Raw genomic sequence first — 22,773 nt, 5'->3', positions numbered from 1 at the left:
CTGCTAAATTAGGGATGGCCAGCGCAGATAGCCCTTGGGTAGCTTTGCACGAAATTCCAAAACAAACAAGCAATACGAAGATCCTTCTTCACAGAGGGATGTGGAATGTTCTTCGAACTACAACGCGATCTTGGTGGAATTACTTGTCGATAGGAATACAAAAGGGAAGCTGTTGAAATTAACAAATGAATGTGAGATTCGGTAAGAATAAACATAAAAGATCATTAAGAAAACATAATAAAACCTATTAAAAACGCATGAGAAAATCAGAGACATGACGAGTTTTGACGTGCATGACTCTGATTTCTTATGATAAAGGTTTCTTATCATTTCTCATGATACATTTCTCAGCCTCACATCTGTAATTTGGTCAAACTTTCACTTCGACATTGACTCAACCAAGAAGTGTAAGTTATGAAGAAAAACAACAACAGACCATTGACTAAAATTAAAAAAAAGAATTAAAAAGCGTCACCAAAACTTAAATTTTTATACATTCTAAATTATGATATACATAAAAATACGTATATATATGTGTCTATATAAATTGTTATTATTATCGTTGTGAACATTTATTTATTTTATGATTGTTTTTGTAATTCGCGCAAAGCTACTCGAGGGTTATCGAGGAAATAGTGGGATTGATCGTGATATTACAACGCCCCCACGGCTAAAAGGGGCGAGCCTGTTTGACGCGACGGGGATGCGAACCCGCTACCCTCAGATTACGATGGGCACGCCTTAACCAAGCTGGGCATTTATTTTATGAATGGCTATTCTACAGCAACACGAAATCACTGACTTTTTAGCTTAATGCGTTTACAAACACGTAAATATCACATCAAGAAAACCAAACAGAATTTACTCATAAAGTCGCGCCTGTTTTCTTTTGTATTGTAGAGTCATTGAAATTTCTTGTTCCCTTTTTATGCCTGGAGTAAAATAATTTATATTTCCGTTAGCAATGTTAAAATAAAACAAGAGTTTCAGACCGCCACTCTCGTTTACTTGTATACTTAAAATAAACCTAACACTACCGTATCCTCGTTCCCATCCCTTGCAATACTGCAGTCAGGAAGACCACGCGCTTTTCTTTCTTTATTCCTCGTGTCACGTGCAACGGCAGCATCAGTGTATTTTATTGCAGGCCAGAGAAGCACGTCTTCCCCTTCCTCACATAAGACCGTGACGACAAACGAACCACCATAGCAGCGAGGGACTCTCCTTCAAAACTGTCCTTTTCTCTATCTGACTAAGTGTTGTGCAAGCGTCAATAACTGAAGGTGGGTAGCTGTGACGGCAACTTGTCTTAGATTAGGGTTAACGGTTTGGTGAAGCAGCGCCTGAACGTCGGGGAAGAGCTAATGAAATAAAACAAGTTATTCTGTAGAGAAACTACAGGAGTTTGAACCAATATAAAACTATCCCTAGTTCATAATCAATTCAAAGTGCGCTATTACAACGACGTAGTTGTTTCCTACAATAGTATAAAGTTTCCTCTCCAACACAACTCTATAAAGAGCCTCAGGGTTAATTTAAATTGATAATTAACCTGACAATCTACTCAGGATCAACGTTAGTTGCTATCCTCAACCTGAGTCCTTGACACAAACTTCACAACAGATCGAGTTTATTGCGGTTTAATGCCACATAGTTTTAACAGATAGATTCCTACATCGGAGATTTAACTTAAAGGAAGCGAACCTCAGAAATCCTAAAATAATTAAAAGAGTCTTTGGATAAGCTTTCATTTTCTTTCACGTGCAAACGAATGTTTTTAAATGCCAGTTGTTGTTTTCTAGCTACGAAACTTTACGACACTGTTAAAGTGGATCAAAGAAGTAAAACACTTCAGGCTGTAAGGAAAAAACAAGAAACGTCAAAACAACTACAAGGAGAAAATTCTATAAATCGTTCAGTTTAAAAAATAGACAAAAAAAGGAGTTCGTCTTACGTTTGTGCTGCCAAAATTTAGATGGTGAAGTTCACAAATGCTTCGTACGGTGGCAGCTCCTACGGTTAGAAAGTAAAGAAATATTATTTGCAACAAAAAAAAAATGTTTATTTAGGTTCTACTTATTCGATGTTCAGAAGAAGATTTTCGTGAAAGTTTTCTGTCTGTCGCCATGTTAAGACAGAACGATGTACTTTGTAAAATATGGCATCTTTTTAGAAAGTAAAGAAATATTATTTGCAACAAAAAAAAATGTTTATTTAGGTTCTACTTATTCGATGTTCAGAAGAAGATTTTCGTGAAAGTTTTCTGTCTGTCGCCATGTTAAGACAGAACGATGTACTTTGTAAAATATGGCATCTTTTTGTGATCTTCCTGGTCCATACAAGAATGTTGAGGACAAAACCGTATCTGCAGAAAGAACAAAACATAAACTACAACACAGTCACAGCTAATAATAAAGTGTAATAGTGACTATCTCAACAGGATTGTGTACGTACACTGTCGACGCTTTAAAAACTTGGCCTGGTACACACGCACTAAACTCGTCCAATGTGAACAAGAAATGGACTCACCTAAGCACGTGAAAGATCTGCTTCAGAAGTCTAATAGTGTTCCTACAATGGCAAGAGGAGGGCAAAGGGCTGGGCCAGCTCGCCGTTGCATCCTCAGATTAGATGGTTATTCTTATCTCATCGGTAAGTGTAGAGTTTGAAATGTATATCAAATGGGGATTGTGGTATGGGAAACTTAAGGGGATTGTGGTATGGGAAACTTAAGAAAATCGAAGTCCTGAAATAATTATTCTTCGATCTCTCATACCTGTGCAACTAAATCTCTGCATTCAGTCGACAAGTTTCAACATATGTTCTCAGTAGAACCGTTAGAATCATGGTACTGCTAGAAAAAGAGAATTTTATTTTAAAAAATAACAGTAGCAAAAATTATTTTATGAATTTTTGTTTGTAGTTAAGCACAAAACTATACAATGGGCTATCTGTGATCTGTTCGCCATAGGTATTAAAATGTTGTTTCTAGCGTTATAAGACCGCAGATATATCACTTTGCCACTGAGGAGCTTATTTTATTGTGGTTTCTCAGTTGGTTAACTTCTTCTCGAAACGTCATTCGAATATAAACAAAAGAGAATCCTTAACAGCTGCGGTACTTGAAATCCTTTCAGGTAGGATTAGAGTGAATTAATCTACGATACCTTTTCCACCTTTTTATTAGCTATATTTCTTAGTGCTAACAGCATAAAGAGTGGGACGCGTGTATAGCCAATTCGATTATATTACTCATAAGAATCTCCACCAGTCTATCTTTAAATTGTAATTCTTTTAGTTAGGATTAGAGTCAATTAATCTATGAGACCTTGACATTGCTCGAAAGGGTCTGATCTCTGATTATAAAATTGTAATTAGATCTCAAGTCGGTCAAGAGATAAAAGAGCTATGAGCTAAAAGTTTGTACTTGAAAACTCAAAGGAATACTATGAGCCACTATGCCAAGGCTAAAAAATTGCAAGGGATGTAGATGATAGTAATTTTTTTAATTTGTCATTTAATAAATCAAAGTGAACTCTTATTAAAATCTATCTGCTCAAACTCAATTTTTAATAATCCTCACTTGATCAAAATTAATTCGTAATAAACCTCTCCTGAACAACTTTTTAAATGATAACCTATAAAATATAAAAGCAAGTCTACAGAAGATGATAAACATCTTAGTATGTTGTGGCCAGAAAACACCAGGAGTATATTGTGGCCAGAAGACGCCAGGAGTATGTTGTAACCAGAAGACACCAGGAGTATGTTGTGGCCAGAAAACACCAATAGTGTATTGTGGCCAGAAAACACCAATAGTATATTGTGGCCAGAAGACACCAGGAATATGTTGTGGCCAGAAAACACCAATAGTATATTGTGGCCAGAAGACACCAGGAATATGTTGTGGCCAGAAAACACCAATAGTATATTGTGGCCAGAAGACGACAGGAGTGTGTTGTGACCAGAAGACGTCAGGAGTGTGTTGTGGCCAGAAGACGTCAGGAGTGTGTTGTGGCCAGAAGACGTCAGGAGTGTGTTGTAGCCAGAAGACGTCAGGAGTGTGTTGTGGCCAGAAGACGTCAGGAGTGTGTTGTGGCCAGAAGACGTCAGGAGTGTGTTGTGGCCGGAAGACGTCAGGAGTGTGTTGTAGCCAGAAGAGGTCAGGAGTGTGTTGTGACCAGAAGACGTCAGGAGTGTGTTGTGGCCAGAAGACGACAGGTTCAGCAAGTTCAGCTCTTATTTTATATAATTATAGTTTATGGTAGTACTATGTGAACCATCTAGAGTGAAGGTGTTTAATACGAATAGAGAAGCTTTGTAGAAAGTGGTGAAAAATCATTTTATGGCTATAATATATAAATGAGCATAATGTAAGAATGAGCCTAGATTATTATAGTATAATACTTCGCAAGGTCGTATACATTTTGATACAGGAGTGTCGTAAAACTGAAACACGAGCAGAAGACAGTTATAAGCAGATAACTTAAAACATAGATTTACAAAATTTCAGAAAATGTTAAATAGCGTTTTAAAGATGTTTTTAGAATTAAAACACGAACTTTTGAAATTATATTAATCATTAATGATTTGGTTTGTTTTGAATTTGGCGCAAAGCTACACGAGAGCTATCTGCGCTAGCCGTCCCTAATTTAGCAGTGTAAGACTAGAGGGAAGGCAGCTAGTCATCACCACCCACCGCCAACTCTTGGGCTACACTTTTACCAACGAATAGTGGGATTGACCGTAACATTATAACGCTCCCACGACTGAAAGGGAAAGCATATTTGGTGTGACGGGGATTCGAAACCGCGCTCCTCAGATTACGAGTCGAGTGTCTTAACCACCTGGTCATGCTAGGCCTAATTCTTACTGTAGTTAAGATTGAAGTGTGTGTAAGGTTAACCACTATAGCAATGGAATATTTCATTTTCTAGCACCATAATGGTTTGAACTCAGTGTCTTTATTAAACGAACCCCAGTGGCACAGCGATATATCTTCGGAATAATAATACTAGAAACTGTGTTTCGGTACCCGTGGTTAGTATAGCACAGATAGCCCATTGTTTAGCTTTGTGCTTAACTAAAAACAAACAAAATTTATTAAATTGTAATATTGGTTATACGTATGTTGAAATATAAAAAGTCGCTTATGCCTATATCGTACGTTAAACAAAAATAATAAAGAAAATACATCAATCTGCAGTTCTTTTTTAGTGTTTTGTTAGAATTGTATAGGAATTTTCTCTTAATCGATAGAACACTTTAGCCTCTTATGGCTCAGCAGTTTGAGGGAAAATTGAAACTAAAAAAAATATTAGAACAAACTACCAGACGAAGATTAATCGAGTTCTTGTTTGAATTATATATTATTAAAGTCAAAAAGAAGAGCCACTTCGGAATACAGAGCAAAATCAAATAATTAGAATGCAGCTAATAATATCAGATATCAAACTTTTATATTCCTGAATGTGTATTTTTCGCCTAAACAAAACAAATGTTTAATATAATTTATAACTGTTGTTTTCGGAATGTGAAAGGCACTAGTATCTTAAATAGTTGTTTATGTTGGATGTATGCGACATTGGCAGTTTCGTGATAGAGTCCTTCATCAGTTTGTTTGGCAATTATATGTAAAAAACGGTATTGATGACAAACAATAAATTATGACTGATTAAACAAATCTGGAAAAACTTAATCTTATATATTGTGTAGCTTTGAACTTTGATGGAGGTTACTGGTTGTGACAGACCAAAATTAATTATATATTGTGTAGCTTTGAACTTTGATGGAGGTTACTGGTAGTGACAGACCAAGATTAATTATATATTGTGTAGCTTTGAACTTTGATGGAGGTTACTGGTAGTGACAGACCAGGATTAATTATATATTGTGTAGCTTTGAACTTTGATGGAGGTTACTGGTTGTGACAGACCAAGATTAATTATATATTGTGTAGCTTTGAACTTTGATGGAGGTTACTGGTAGTGACAGACCAAGATTAATTATATATTGTGTAGCTTTGAACTTTGATGGAGGTTACTGGTAGTGACAGACCAGGATTAATATATATTGTGTAGCTTTGAACTTTGATGGAGGTTACTGGTAGTGACAGATCAGGATTAATATATATTGTGTAGCTTTGAACTTTGATGGAGGTTACTGGTAGTGACAGATCAGGATTAATTATATATTGTGTAGCTTTGAACTTTGATGGAGGTTACTGGTAGTGACAGATCAGGATTAATTATATATTGTGTAGCTTTGAACTTTGATGAAGATTACTGGTAGTGACAGATCAGGATTAATTATATATTGTGTAGCTTTGAACTTTGATGGAGGTTACTGGTAGTGACAGATCAGGATTAATATATATTGTGTAGCTTTGAACTTTGATGGAGGTTACTGGTAGTGACAGATCAGGATTAATTATATATTGTGTAGCTTTGAACTTTGATGAAGATTACTGGTAGTGACAGATCAGGATTAATTATATATTGTGTAGCTTTGAACTTTGATGGAGGTTACTGGTAGTGACAGATCAGGATTAATTATATATTGTGTAGCTTTGAACTTTGATGGAGGTTACTGGTAGTGACAGATCAGGATTAATTATATATTGTGTAGCTTTGAACTTTGATGGAGGTTACTGGTAGTGACAGATCAGGATTAATTATATATTGTGTAGCTTTGAACTTTGATGAAGATTACTGGTAGTGACAGATCAGGATTAATTATATATTGTGTAGCTTTGAACTTTGATGGAGGTTACTGGTAGTGACAGATCAGGATTAATTATATATTGTGTAGCTTTGAACTTTGATGAAGATTACTGGTAGTGACAGATCAGGATTAATTATATATTGTGTAGCTTTGAACTTTGATGGAGGTTACTGGTAGTGACAGACCAGGATTAATATATATTGTGTAGCTTTGAACTTTGATGGAGGTTACTGGTAGTGACAGATCAGGATTAATTATATATTGTGTAGCTTTGAACTTTGATGGAGGTTACTGGTAGTGACAGACCAGGATTAATTATATATTGTGTAGCTTTGAACTTTGATGGAGGTTACTGGTAGTGACAGACCAGGATTAATTATATATTGTGTAGCTTTGAACTTTGATGGAGGTTACTGGTAGTGACAGATCAGGATTAATTATATATTGTGTAGCTTTGAACTTTGATGGAGGTTACTGGTTGTGACAGACCAAGATTAATTATATATTGTGTAGCTTTGAACTTTGATGGAGGTTACTGGTAGTGACAGACCAAGATTAATTATATATTGTGTAGCTTTGAACTTTGATGGAGGTTACTGGTAGTGACAGACCAGGATTAATTATATATTGTGTAGCTTTGAACTTTGATGGAGGTTACTGGTAGTGACAGACCAGGATTAGTATATATTGTGTAGCTTTGAACTTTGATGGAGGTTACTGGTAGTGACAGATCAGGATTAGTATATATTGTGTAGCTTTGAACTTTGATGGAGGTTACTGGTAGTGACAGATCAGGATTAATTATATATTGTGTAGCTTTGAACTTTGATGAAGATTACTGGTAGTGACAGATCAGGATTAATTATATATTGTGTAGCTTTGAACTTTGATGGAGGTTACTGGTAGTGACAGACCAAGATTAATTATATATTGTGTAGCTTTGAACTTTGATGGAGGTTACTGGTAGTGACAGATCAGGATTAATTATATATTGTGTAGCTTTGAACTTTGATGAAGATTACTGGTAGTGACAGATCAGGATTAATTATATATTGTGTAGCTTTGAACTTTGATGGAGGTTACTGGTTGTGACAGACCAAAATTAATTATATATTGTGTAGCTTTGAACTTTGATGGAGGTTACTGGTAGTGACAGACCAAGATTAATTATATATTGTGTAGCTTTGAACTTTGATGGAGGTTACTGGTAGTGACAGACCAGGATTAATTATATATTGTGTAGCTTTGAACTTTGATGGAGGTTACTGGTTGTGACAGACCAAGATTAATTATATATTGTGTAGCTTTGAACGTTGATGGAGGTTACTGGTTGTGACAGACCAGGATTAATTATATATTGTGTAGCTTTGAACTTTGATGGAGGTTACTGGTAGTGACAGACCAAGATTAATTATATATTGTGTAGCTTTGAACTTTGATGGAGGTTACTGGTTAGCTGACAGACCAGACCAAGATTAATTATATATTGTGTAGCTTTGAACTTTGATGGAGGTTACTGGTAGTGACAGATCAGGATTAATTATATATTGTGTAGCTTTGAACTTTGATGGAGGTTACTGGTAGTGACAGATCAGGATTAATTATATATTGTGTAGCTTTGAACTTTGATGGAGGTTACTGGTAGTGACAGACCAGGATTAATTATATATTGTGTAGCTTTGAACTTTGATGGAGGTTACTGGTAGTGACAGATCAGGATTAATTATATATTGTGTAGCTTTGAACTTTGATGGAGGTTACTGGTAGTGACAGATCAGGATTAATTATATATTGTGTAGCTTTGAACTTTGATGGAGGTTACTGGTAGTGACAGACCAAGATTAATTATATATTGTGTAGCTTTGAACTTTGATGGAGGTTACTGGTAGTGACAGATCAGGATTAATTATATATTGTGTAGCTTTGAACTTTGATGAAGATTACTGGTAGTGACAGATCAGGATTAATTATATATTGTGTAGCTTTGAACTTTGATGGAGGTTACTGGTTGTGACAGACCAAAATTAATTATATATTGTGTAGCTTTGAACTTTGATGGAGGTTACTGGTAGTGACAGACCAAGATTAATTATATATTGTGTAGCTTTGAACTTTGATGGAGGTTACTGGTAGTGACAGACCAGGATTAATTATATATTGTGTAGCTTTGAACTTTGATGGAGGTTACTGGTTGTGACAGACCAAGATTAATTATATATTGTGTAGCTTTGAACTTTGATGGAGGTTACTGGTAGTGACAGACCAGGATTAATATATATATTGTGTAGCTTTGAACTTTGATGGAGGTTACTGGTTGTGACAGACCAAGATTAATTATATATTGTGTAGCTTTGAACGTTGATGGAGGTTACTGGTTGTGACAGACCAAGATTAATTATATATTGTGTAGCTTTGAACGTTGATGGAGGTTACTGGTTGTGACAGACCAGGATTAATTATATATTGTGTAGCTTTGAACTTTGATGGAGGTTACTGGTAGTGACAGATCAGGATTAATTATATATTGTGTAGCTTTGAACTTTGATGGAGGTTACTGGTAGTGACAGATCAGGATTAATTATATATTGTGTAGCTTTGAACTTTGATGAAGATTACTGGTAGTGACAGATCAGGATTAATTATATATTGTGTAGCTTTGAACTTTGATGGAGGTTACTGGTAGTGACAGACCAAGATTAATTATATATTGTGTAGCTTTGAACTTTGATGGAGGTTACTGGTAGTGACAGATCAGGATTAATTATATATTGTGTAGCTTTGAACTTTGATGAAGATTACTGGTAGTGACAGATCAGGATTAATTATATATTGTGTAGCTTTGAACTTTGATGGAGGTTACTGGTTGTGACAGACCAAAATTAATTATATATTGTGTAGCTTTGAACTTTGATGGAGGTTACTGGTAGTGACAGACCAAGATTAATTATATATTGTGTAGCTTTGAACTTTGATGGAGGTTACTGGTAGTGACAGACCAAGATTAATTATATATTGTGTAGCTTTGAACTTTGATGGAGGTTACTGGTAGTGACAGACCAGGATTAATTATATATTGTGTAGCTTTGAACTTTGATGGAGGTTACTGGTTGTGACAGACCAAGATTAATTATATATTGTGTAGCTTTGAACTTTGATGGAGGTTACTGGTTGTGACAGACCAGGATTAATTATATATTGTGTAGCTTTGAACTTTGATGGAGGTTACTGGTTTTGTGACAGACCAAGATTAATTATATATTGTGTAGCTTTGAACTTTGATGGAGGTTACTGGTAGTGACAGACCAAGATTAATTATATATTGTGTAGCTTTGAACTTTGATGGAGGTTACTGGTAGTGACAGACCAGGATTAATTATATATTGTGTAGCTTTGAACTTTGATGGAGGTTACTGGTAGTGACAGACCAAGATTAATTATATATTGTGTAGCTTTGAACTTTGATGGAGGTTACTGGTAGTGACAGACCAGGATTAATTATATATTGTGTAGCTTTGAACTTTGATGGAGGTTACTGGTAGTGACAGATCAGGATTAATTATATATTGTGTAGCTTTGAACTTTGATGGAGGTTACTGGTAGTGACAGATCAGGATTAATTATATATTGTGTAGCTTTGAACTTTGATGGAGGTTACTGGTAGTGACAGATCAGGATTAATTATATATTGTGTAGCTTTGAACTTTGATGGAGGTTACTGGTAGTGACAGACCAGGATTAATTATATATTGTGTAGCTTTGAACTTTGATGGAGGTTACTGGTAGTGACAGATCAGGATTAATTATATATTGTGTAGCTTTGAACTTTGATGGAGGTTACTGGTAGTGACAGACCAGGATTAATTATATATTGTGTAGCTTTGAACCAAGATTTGATGGAGGTTACTGGTAGTGACAGACCAGGATTAATTATATATTGTGTAGCTTTGAACTTTGATGGAGGTTACTGGTTGTGACAGAGACCAAGATTAATTATATATTGTGTAGCTTTGAACTTTGATGGAGGTTACTGGTAGTGACAGACCAGGATTAATTATATATTGTAGCTTTGAACTTTGATGGAGGTTACTGGTTGTGACAGACCAAGATTAATTATATATTGTGTAGCTTTGAACTTTGATGGAGGTTACTGGTTGTGACAGACCAAGATTAATTATATATTGTGTAGCTTTGAACTTTGATGGAGGTTACTGGTTGTGACAGACCAGGATTAATTATATATTGTGTAGCTTTGAACTTTGATGGAGGTTACTGGTAGTGACAGACCAGGATTAATTATATATTGTGTAGCTTTGAACGTTGATGGAGGTTACTGGTTTGTGACAGACCAGGATTAATATATATTGTGTAGCTTTGAACTTTGATGGAGGTTACTGGTTGTGACAGACCAAGATTAATTATATATTGTGTGTAGCTTTGAACTTTGATGGAGGTTACTGGTAGTGACAGACCAGGATTAATTATATATTGTGTAGCTTTGAACGTTGATGGAGGTTACTGGTTGTGACAGACCAGGATTAATTATATATTGTGTAGCTTTGAACTTTGATGGAGGTTACTGGTAGTGACAGACCAGGATTAATTATATATTGTGTAGCTTTGAACTTTGATGAAGGTTACTGGTAGTGACAGATCAGGATTAATATATATTGTGTAGCTTTGAACTTTGATGGAGGTTACTGGTAGTGACAGACCAGGATTAATTATATATTGTGTAGCTTTGAACTTTGATGGAGGTTACTGGTAGTGACAGACCAGGATTAATTATATATTGTGTAGCTTTGAACTTTGATGGAGGTTACTGGTAGTGACAGACCAGGATTAATTATATTGTGTAGCTTTGAACTTTGATGGAGAGGTAGTGACAGACCAAGATTAATTATATATTGTGTAGCTTTGAACTTTGATGGAGGTTACTGGTAGTGACAGACCAGGATTAATTATATATTGTGTAGCTTTGAACTTTGATGGAGGTTACTGGTAGTGACAGACCAAGATTAATTATATATTGTGTAGCTTTGAACTTTGATGAAGATTACTGGTAGTGACAGACCAGGATTAATTATATATTGTGTAGCTTTGAACTTTGATGGAGGTTACTGGTAGTGACAGACCAAGATTAATTATATATTGTGTAGCTTTGAACTTTGATGGAGGTTACTGGTAGTGACAGACCAGGATTAATTATATATTGTGTAGCTTTGAACTTTGATGGAGGTTACTGGTAGTGACAGACCAGGATTAATTATATATTGTGTAGCTTTGAACTTTGATGGAGGTTACTGGTAGTGACAGACCAAGATTAATTATATATTGTGTAGCTTTGAACTTTGATGGAGGTTACTGGTAGTGACAGACCAGGATTAATTATATATTGTGTAGCTTTGAACTTTGATGGAGGTTACTGGTAGTGACAGACCAAGATTAATTATATATTGTGTAGCTTTGAACTTTGATGGAGGTTACTGGTAGTGACAGACCAAGATTAATTATATATTGTGTAGCTTTGAACTTTGATGAAGATTACTGGTAGTGACAGATCAGGATTAATTATATATTGTGTAGCTTTGAACTTTGATGGAGGTTACTGGTAAAGTGACAGACCAAAATTAATTATATATTGTGTAGCTTTGAACTTTGATGGAGGTTACTGGTAGTGACAGACCAATATATTGCATTAATTATATATTGTGTAATTATATATTGTGTTTGAACTTTGATGGAGGTTACTGGTAGTGACAGACCACTGATTAATTATATATTGTGTAGCTTTGAACTTTGATGGAGGTTACTGGTAGTGACAGACCAGGATTAATTATATATTGTGTAGCTTTGAACTTTGATGGAGGTTACTGGTAGTGACAGATCAGGATTAATTATATATTGTGTAGCTTTGAACTTTGATGGAGGTTACTGGTTGTGACAGACCAAGATTAATTATATATTGTGTAGCTTTGAACTTTGATGGAGGTTACTGGTGAGTGACAGACCAAGATTAATTATATATTGTGTAGCTTTGAACGTTTGATGGAGGTTACTGGTTTGTGACAGACCAGGATTAATTATATATTGTGTAGCTTTGAACTTTGATGGAGGTTACTGGTAGCGACAGACCAAGATTAATTATATATTGTGTAGCTTTGAACTTTGATGGAGGTTACTGAATAGTAGTGACAGACCAGGATTAATTATATATTAGTGTAGCTTTGAACTTTGATGGAGGTTACTGGTAGTGACAGACCAAGATTAATTATATATTGTGTAGCTTTGCTTTGGGAGGTTACTGAACGTTGATGGAGGTTTGAACTTTGATGGAGGTTACTGGTAGTGACAGACCAAGATTAATTATATATTGTGTAGCTTTGGAACCTTGGATGGAGGTTACTGGTAGTGACAGACCAGGATTAATTATATATTGTGTAGCTTTGAACTTTGATGGAGGTTACTGGTAGTGACAGACCAGGAGATTAATATATTGTGTAAGCTTTGAACTTTGATGGAGGTTACTGGTAGTGATTGATCAATGATTAATTATATATTGTGTAGCTTTGAACCTTTGATGGAGGTTACTGGTAGTGACAGACCAAGATTAATTATATATTGTGTAGCTTTGAACTTTGATGGAGGTTACTGGTAGTGACAGATCAGACTTGTGAGGTTACCATATACCAGTGTATTTGTTTTGAACTTTGATGGAGGTTACCGGTAGTGACAGATTAATCAAGATTAATTATATATTGTGTAGCTTTGAACCCCCCTTTGATGGAGGTTACCGCACAGTGACAGACCAGTGATTAATTATATATTGTGTAGCTTTGAACTTTGATGGAGGTTACTGGTAGTGACAGACCAAGATTAATTATATATTGTGTAGCTTTGAACTTTGATGGAGGTTACTGCAGTGGGGTAGCAGGATTACTCATGACATTTGAACTTTGATGGAGGTTACAGGATTAATTATATATTGTGTAGCTTTGAACTTTGATGGAGGTTACTGGTAGTGACAGACCAGATTAATTATATATTGTGTAGCTTTGAACTTTGATGGAGGTTACTGGTAGTGACAGAATCAGGATTAATTATATATTGTGTAGCTTTGAACGTTGATGGAGGTTACTGGTAGTGACAGACCAAGATTAATTATATATTGTGTAGCTTTGAACTTTGATGGAGGTTACTGGTAGTGACAGACCAGGATTAATTATATATTGTGTAGCTTTGAACTTTGATGGAGGTTACCGGTGAAAGTGACAGACTGGTGATTAATATATACAGTAGCTTTGAACTTTTGATGGAGGTTACTGGTAGTTACAGACCAAGATTAGCTTATATTGATAGCTTTGAACTTTGATGGAGGTTACTGGTTAGTGACAGACCAAGATTAACTTATATATTTATGGAACCCAGTTTGCAACGTTGAACGTGGAAGGTTACTGGTTGTGACAGACCAGGATTAATTATATATTGTGTAGCTTTGAACTTTGATGGAGGTTACTGGTAGTGACAGACCAAGATTAATTATATATTGTGCAGCTTTGAACGTTGATGGAGGGATTACTGGTAGTGACAGACCAGGATTAATTATATATTGTGTAGCTTTGAACTTTGATGGAGGTTACTGGTAGTGACAGATCAAGTGTATTAATTATATATTCGGCCAGGTACAGCTTTGAACGTTGATGGAGGTTACTGGTTTGCTGCACAGACCAGTTATTAATTATATATTGTGTAGCTTTGAACTTTGATGGAGGTTACTGGTAGTACACAGACCAGGATTAATTATATATTGTGTAGCTTTGAACTTTGATGGAGGTTACTGGTAGTGACAGACCAAGTATTACTAATTATATATTGTGTAGCTTTGAACTTTGATGGAGGTTACTGGTGGTAGACAGATCAGGATTAATTATAGCATGTACTTTGATGAAGATTGGTTACTGGTAAAGTAGATTAAGACCAGGATTAATTATATATTGTGTAGCTTTGAACTTTGATGGAGGTTACTGGTAGTGACAGATCAGGATTAATTATATATTGTGTAGCTTTGAACTTTGATGAAGATTACTGGTAGTGACAGACCAGGATTAATTATATATTGTGTAGCTTTGAACTTTGATGGAGGTTACTGGTAGTGACAGACCAAGATTAATTATATATTGTGTAGCTTTGAACTTTGATGGAAGATTACTGGTAGTGACAGACCAGGATTAATTATATATTGTGTAGCTTTGAACTTTGATGGAGGTTACTGGTAGTGACAGACCAGGATTAATTATATATTGTGTAGCTTTGAACTTTGATGGAGGTTACTGGTAGTGACAGACCAGGATTAATTATATATTGTGTAGCTTTGAACTTTGATGAAGATTACTGGTAGTGACAGACCAGGATTAATTATATATTGTGTAGCTTTGAACTTTGATGGAGGTTACTGGTAGTGACAGACCAGGATTAATTATATATTGTGTAGCTTTGAACTTTGATGGAGGTTACTGGTAGTGACAGACCAGGATTAATTATATATTGTGTAGCTTTGAACTTTGATGGAGGTTACTGGTTGTGACAGACCAAGATTAATTATATATTGTGTAGCTTTGAACTTTGATGGAGGTTACTGGTAGTGACAGACCAGGATTAATTATATATTGTGTAGCTTTGAACTTTGATGGAGGTTACTGGTTGTGACAGATCAGGATTAATTATATATTGTGTAGCTTTGAACGTTGATGGAGGTTACTGGTTGTGACAGACAGAATCAATTTCTTTAGATGATGACTCATAATTTTGACCTGGCGGTGCTCCCGACATTGGACGCATACCAGGAAAACAAAAGAAGATTGGATAACTTGAATTTTTAACCGTTATAGCTTATAGTTATAGTTTTTACGTCACATGACGTATCTCGGTATTATAGCAATAGATGACAATGTTTTAATAACCATTTCCATCCCATAAAACGTAAGTAAAGTCCAGTGAAATGCTGGTATATAGATGTTAATTAATACACACTATTTTCTTTCAGCAAGTTACGCAAAGCTGTCATATTATTTTAATGAATCATGTTTTAGAGAGTGTTTTAATGACTTTGTTGTGTTTTTAACGTGACGTTTAAATTCATGTCCACTATATAATATTTGCAGTTAATTAGTAATTATTTCTATTCTCTCGTTTCTACGAATACGTACTGGAAATGTAGTCAACGTTTATCACTTGTTCAGTTACAACACATTAGCCAAAAACTTCTATAAATCTGTTCACGATAATCTGGATTGTACCAGTTAACAGTTCTATTTTAGCCACTGTTACTATTTGAAGAGGAATATTTAATATGACTATTATATCGACTATGAGACGCAAAAAAAAAGAGATTATCTGTTAGCCGCTGTGCTTTTCCAAAGTCTAATGCATCCAAAAATATAGTTATTAGGAAAACTTAATTGGAATATTCGACATAAAAGGCACCTCGTGCACTAAACGACCAGATTAAAGACTCTTAGGATTTCGTCCGAAAGCATGAGATTACTGAAGATGGAAGCCAACAACCAGTATTACTCTCTGCTACAAAGACAATCTCTTTTATGTGAATTGAATAATTTACTGCCATTTTATAACGTGTTCACAGATAAAAGTAAGAAATACATTGAACGGCATTACGTCTCTAACCTTAGGCCTTTTGATCCACAACCCGACGTATTATACACTGGACCATACCATGCCAAATATTTACTAATTTGCTAATATAAAATATACATTAAGGGCAAGGTATTAAATATTTTATAATATTACTATTCGTTACGAATGGGGCCCGGCATGGTCGGGTAGATAGGGCCCTCGAATCATAATCTGAGAGTCGAGTCTTCGAATCCTCATTACATCCATACATGCTCACCCTTTTAATCGTTGTCGCGATATTATGTGACGATCAATCTCATTATTCGTTGGTAAAAAAGTAGCCCAAGAGTTGGCGGTGGGTGGTGATGACTAGCTGTCTTCTCTAATTTTAAACTTATAAATTAGGAACGGATAGCGCAGATAACCCTCGTGTAGCTTTGCACGAAATTCAAAAACATAACAAACGAATGCTAAAATAGTAAACAAGATGGAAGTGCTTGAAGAGAAAACTATCACTTATCGATATTCTATAATAAGAATAGAATAGTGGTTCCATGCACGCGAAGTGCTTACTTATAAGTATGTTTTAGGCAGCAACAGAACAGAGGATTGTTTGAATATTTATTCGATTATTTTTTCAAATAGTTGCTAACCCTTCTTTATTTTTACCATTTTTACGCGAACTATCGTAATTTGTTTCACAAGTAGTTTCCTTTTATAACAACGCATCAATCCGCTGATAAACAAACAAACTTAAAAGAATGTTGGTTGTGGAATACAGTTTGACTAGTTTGCTTACAACACACTGAACGCTACAAAAGCAACTTGGATTTATAAATAAAGCGTTTGGTTTTCATAGAACTGAAAATAGATTTTACCACTCACTGATCTGTTTTCCGAAACGTTATAGCTTACGGTACCTCAGACCTGTGAACTTCGTTTATATAAACACATTGTTATGTAGTGAAAATACAAAACCTCACAAACCGATATCTTTTGAAAGGTGGATCTTTCCTTTTTAGTGTTCACCTTGGAAAAACACTCGGATTATAGTTGTTTTTTTCTTTGTTTTTGTGTTATTGTTTTCTGTTTTAAATTGTCTTTTTGGATCTACATGTCTTCCTAACGTTATTAGGTATTGAAGTCACACGTTTTTATTACGAATTTCGATTTCAATTGTTCAGGACTAGCGGTATGTGATGAAAACCTATCATTCTTCATCTGAATAAATTTCTAAAACATTGTTTTTACGCAATCTTTGATGTTTAAGCTGTGCTATGATTGTTTGGTTGTTTCTGAAGCTACACGAGGAGTATCTGCGCTTGTCGTCCCTAGTTTAGCAACATGAGACTAGAGAGAAGACAGTTAGTCATCACTACCCACCGCCAACTCTTGGGATACTCTTTTTACTAGCGAATAGTGGGATTGACCGTAACCTTAAAACGCCCCCACGGCTGAAGAAGCAAGCGTGTTTGGTGTGACGTTATGAAATGACTTAAATTATAAAGACTGTGTCCTGGCCAGCACTTTTTTTTGTTCTATTTTGTAAGGTCTAAGTAATTGCATTGTGCAACTTGTATTATATCCTAACCCAAACGAGTTTTCTAACATGGCCGCTTTGCCGAGTGCAAATAATATATCGTTGTGTTTGAAAATTCCAATTTAATTTCCGCTACAATTACACTAGTGTGACAGAAGAGAATTTCTCCGTTATTCCTATTACCTCCCATGAAAACAATAATATTCTATACGGTATTCACATTACCTCTCATGATAACAGGATGAATGAGAAACATGACAACAGTAGTGTCAACTAAATAACACATTAAAAGAACTAACTAATAAAATAATAGTTGTGACAAGTAAAAATTATATTAAATAAAAATAGCATAATGATGACACGAGTACTTTAATATCATATAGAGCCTGAAGGAAACGCTACCATCTCATCTCGGTTGTTCAACTGTCTTCTGGTTATAAATTTTACATGTGTAATTCAGTTTTTATTTACGACAAAAATGAATTTTCAAAATACGCTTCGAAATGTTTGTAATATGGAGAAACATATTGAACTTGGATAAATCTTTGTGTGCAAAATCATAGTCAAGTAATAACTTTAAACTCTTGTTAGTACAATGTGCGAAAAACACGTAACGTTGTTGTTATGTTGCTTGTGGGAAGTCGTGCGTGGGTGAGCATTTCAGTCAAGAAGCGGTTATCCTAAAACTCTTTCCTGGTTCCATATTGTTGAAAAGAATAGAAACATTCGCTCATGAAATTGCTTGCTCTTCTACGACTGCTTTCACCTTCTTCAGAATTTATTAAAGTTAAAAGAAATGAATACTTCATATTTCTCAAATTATTGTTGTTAGTAGTTTAGATAAAACGTATTGATTCTTGGAAATCATATGAGAGCAATACTTACCAAGATTCACTTGGTATAAAAATATTTAAGAGTGCCTTTCGAAAAATTTGCACCATCTGTAAAAAATAAATAAATAAATGGTATGCTCTAGATTAGTCAAAAAAGATCGTTGTTTAGGACATTGCACACGTGAACAATTTCCATATAGGAAATAATGACACCACAAAACCAGCGTATAGATTGACACTTCAACAACTCTTCACGCTGAATCTCCGATTTCTCTTTACTTGGTGGCCCGGCATGGCCAAGCGTGTTAAGGCGTGCGACTCGTAATCTGAGGGTCGCGGGTTCGCATCCCCGTCGCGCCAAACATGCTCGCCCTTTCAGCCGTGGGGCATTACAATGTTACGGTCAATCCCACTATTCGTTGGTAAAAGAGTAGCCCAAGAGTTAGCGGTGGGTGGTGGTGACTAGCTGCCTTCCCTCTTGTCTTACACTGCTATATTAGGAACGGCTAGCACAGATAGCCCTCGAGTAGTTTTGTGCGAAATTCCAAAACAAACAAACAAAACAATTCTCTCTCCTGGGCCCGGCATGGCCAGGTGGTTAAGGCACTATACTGTAATCCGAGGGTCGCGGGCTCAAATCCCCTTCTGTACCAAACATGCTCGCCATTTCAGCCTTGGGGCGTTACAATGTGACGGTCAATCCCACTATTCGTTGGTAAAAGAGTAGCCCAAGAGTTAGCGGTGGGTGGTGGTGACTAGCTGCCTTCCCTCTTGTCTTACACTGCTATATTAGGGACGGCTAGCACAGATAGCCCTCGAGTAGCTTTGTGCGAAATTCCAAAACAAACAAACAAAACAATTCTCTCTCCTGGGCCCGGCATGGCCAGGTGGTTAAGGCACTATACTCGTAATCCGAGGGTCGCGGGCTCAAATCCCCTTCGTACCAAACATGCTCGCCATTTCAGCCTTGGGGGCGTTACAATGTAACGATCAATCCCACTATTCGTTGTTCAAAGAGTAGACCAAGAGTTGGCGATGGGTGAGGATGACTAGCTGTCTTCCCGCTAGTCTTACACTGCTAGATTATGGACGGCTAGCGCAGATAGCCCTCGAGTAGCTTTGCGCGAAATTCAAAACAAACCAAACCAATCCTCTCTCCTGAGTTAGTGATTTAATAATTGTCAGATGCTACTGGTTGTATTCTAAACACTGATTTAACTTCGACTTTTCACTGCTGTGTCATTAAATATAATAATAGAGGTATGTAATGTAATTTTAAATTATTCGCTTAATTTAGTCACAAACTCTTGCAAACGTTTCGTACCGAAGTAAATCGCTTCATTTGGTTGTGTAAAATCACAAACGTTTTGTACCGTAATAAATCGTTGCATTTGGCGGGCCCGGCATGGCCAAGCGTGTAATCCGACGGTCGCAGGTTCGTATCCCGGTCGCACCACGCATCTTCGCCCTTTCAGTCGTGGGGGGCGTTATAATGTGACGGCCAATCCCACTATTCGATTTTGGTAAAAGAGTAGCCCAAGAGTTGGCGGTGGGTGGTGATGATTAGCTGCCTTCCCTCTAGTCTTACACTGCTAAATTAGGGACGGCTAGCGCAGATAGCCCTCGAGTAGCTTTACGCGAAATTAAAAAAACAAACAATGTTTCATTTGGTTGTGCAAAATCACAAACATTTCGTACCGAAATAAATCGTTTAACTTAAAAAAAAACAGTTCTAAAATAAAATTACACATGATCACAAGAGATATTCACCAGCGTGTATTCACGTATAAAATTTCCCTTTTTTAAATATCACAAGGATATTTAACTCTTGGTAAAATAAATTTAATGTCTAATCTAGGTGGTTTTATTTTTAACGTAGAAATTAAACAGTGACAGGCACTTAGCCATACCAACATCATGTATGAGTTAGCTACTCATATCTGTTATCAGATCATTATTGTATAATTTTTTATTAAAGTAGCGGAACAAGCAATATGTCTTTTAATGGAAATAGGTTTTGTTTGTATAATTATGTAGAAATGCTGAGTTTGTGGATCTTGATACTCTAAAAGATGTAGTTATTATCGATTTTTTGCATAATTTGCAATCTTTTTAAGATTTGTTTTTGCTTCTTTTAACTATGCTGGACATATTACTGGTATAGTTGGCGTTATGTAAATTTTTGCTATGTTTATAAAGAGACTGATACAGTCTTGTTTCTCTTCTGGATTTTGTTACTGTGTAGTATAACAGATTTACTGCTCCTCATTTATTTTAGTGCCTACAATTATTTCTTTATAGTTTTCTCTTTTGCGTGTGACGTATATTCTTGACTGTATTGTTCAAGTATTGCCTGTTCTCAAAATTTGTAGAACGTTCTTGTGCGTAAGAATCAACAATGTGCTAGGTGTGTATGTAATACCAGTGATTGACTGTGTTATTGCAAGCGAACTTTGGTGAATGTTCTAGAATCTCGCGTGAGAGAGGAAAGTATTGTTGTTGGTCAGCTACAGTCAGTGTTTGGCCTAGGAAGCTATAATTGTGATTAACGACTACTAATAGAAAAAACTACAAGATTTGACCAGGAATGTTTCTAGATTTCGAACATTTCAAACTGTTCAACTTCAGTGCATTATCTCTGGACATTAGTATTTCTACGAGAACGTTATATATTGTAGTCGGAGAAAATTTACGCTTGTAACCCATGCAAGACCAACCAAGCTTGCTGGCTTAAGAGGTGTGTGTATAACAATATCAATTCTGAATTAATATGCTCTTAGTGGACCTGGATTGTTGATAAAATATTTTAGACTGAATATAAGACTCAGTGTTGTCTGTAAGTTTGCAAAACTCTTTTGTATACTCTTCAAAAAAAGAAACGCAAAAGGCAAAATTTGAGACAAATTGTTAACAAGTTTATTCCGGGTAGTTCTGTATGACATGTGTGAAACTTTGCACATTCACTGCTGAACATCCAAAGTCTGCAAAGGCGAAATCCACGCTCACTAGTTGAAGTTTATCGTCACTCAACGTCAATAACGAGTATGCCCCCCGTGAGCATCAATAACTGCTTGGCATCTCCTGCCCATGGAAGCGATGAGATGACGAATCACATCCTGTGGAATGGCTGCCCACTCAGCCTGCAAAGCTGCTGTAAGCTGCGGTAGAGTCTGCGGTTGAGGTTGTCGCCGTCGCAGACGTCGGTCCAACTCGTCCCAAAGATGTTCGATGGGGTTTAAATCTGGTGATCTGGAGGGCCAGGGAAGAACGTTGATGTTGTGGTGTCTCAAGAAGACAGTGGTGAGTCGGGCTGTGTGAGGACGGGCGTTGTCATGTTGAAAAACGTCGTTGACGTTCACCATGATGGGTTGCACATGGGGCCTAAAAAAACTCGTCGACGTATCGTTGAGCCGTAAGATTCCCTCGAATGTGCAAAAGGTCTGTTCTGGCATTGTAGGCGATGACAGCTCACATCATGACGCTGCCACCACCAAATCTGTCAACTTCCTGCACACAGTTTGCTGCAAAACGTTCACCTCGGCGACGGTACACACGGGTCCTTCCATCCCGCCTACGAAGCATAAAACGTGATTCATCACTGAACCAAACATGCCTCCATCGTTGATGAGGCCATACCCGATGTGCCCGAGTCCACTGCAGCCGTGCTTGACGATGTTGCTGGGTGAGGATGACGCCTCTGACTGGACATCGAGGTCGGATTCCTGCATCTCGTAGACGGTTGCGTACGGTCTGATCGAAAACCCTACGCAGCTCTGGTTTGGTTGAGGCAGTAGACGTCGTAGTGGTGGTCCTATCCCAAAGGTGACGTAACCGGATGTAGCGATCTTGTGCGGGCGTGGTCACACGAGGTCTGCCAGATCGTGGACGGTCATGAGTTGATCCATGTTGTTAGTGACGATTCCATAGCCTTGTGATGGTGCTTGGGTGGACATTCACAGCTCTGGCAACATCTGATCGAAATTCGCCTGCTTCCAAGCGACCAATGGCGTTGTTGCGTTGTGCTTCAGTCAGTCTTGGCGTAACTGT

At 36.6% G+C, this 22,773-nt stretch overlaps 1 protein-coding gene across 2 annotated transcripts in view; it reads right to left on the bottom strand.

The window, feature by feature from the left end:
• LOC143255999 (dual specificity calcium/calmodulin-dependent 3',5'-cyclic nucleotide phosphodiesterase 1A-like) overlaps positions 1-22,773 on the bottom strand; it is a 463,989-nt gene that overhangs the window by 172,225 nt on the left and 268,991 nt on the right. The gene's annotated exons all lie outside the window — the stretch shown is intronic.

Source organism: Tachypleus tridentatus, chromosome 7 (assembly GCF_004210375.1).
Source record: "Tachypleus tridentatus isolate NWPU-2018 chromosome 7, ASM421037v1, whole genome shotgun sequence".
NCBI classification, from domain to species: domain Eukaryota; kingdom Metazoa; phylum Arthropoda; class Merostomata; order Xiphosura; family Limulidae; genus Tachypleus; species Tachypleus tridentatus.
This window is presented reverse-complemented; position numbering and strand designations above follow the sequence as displayed.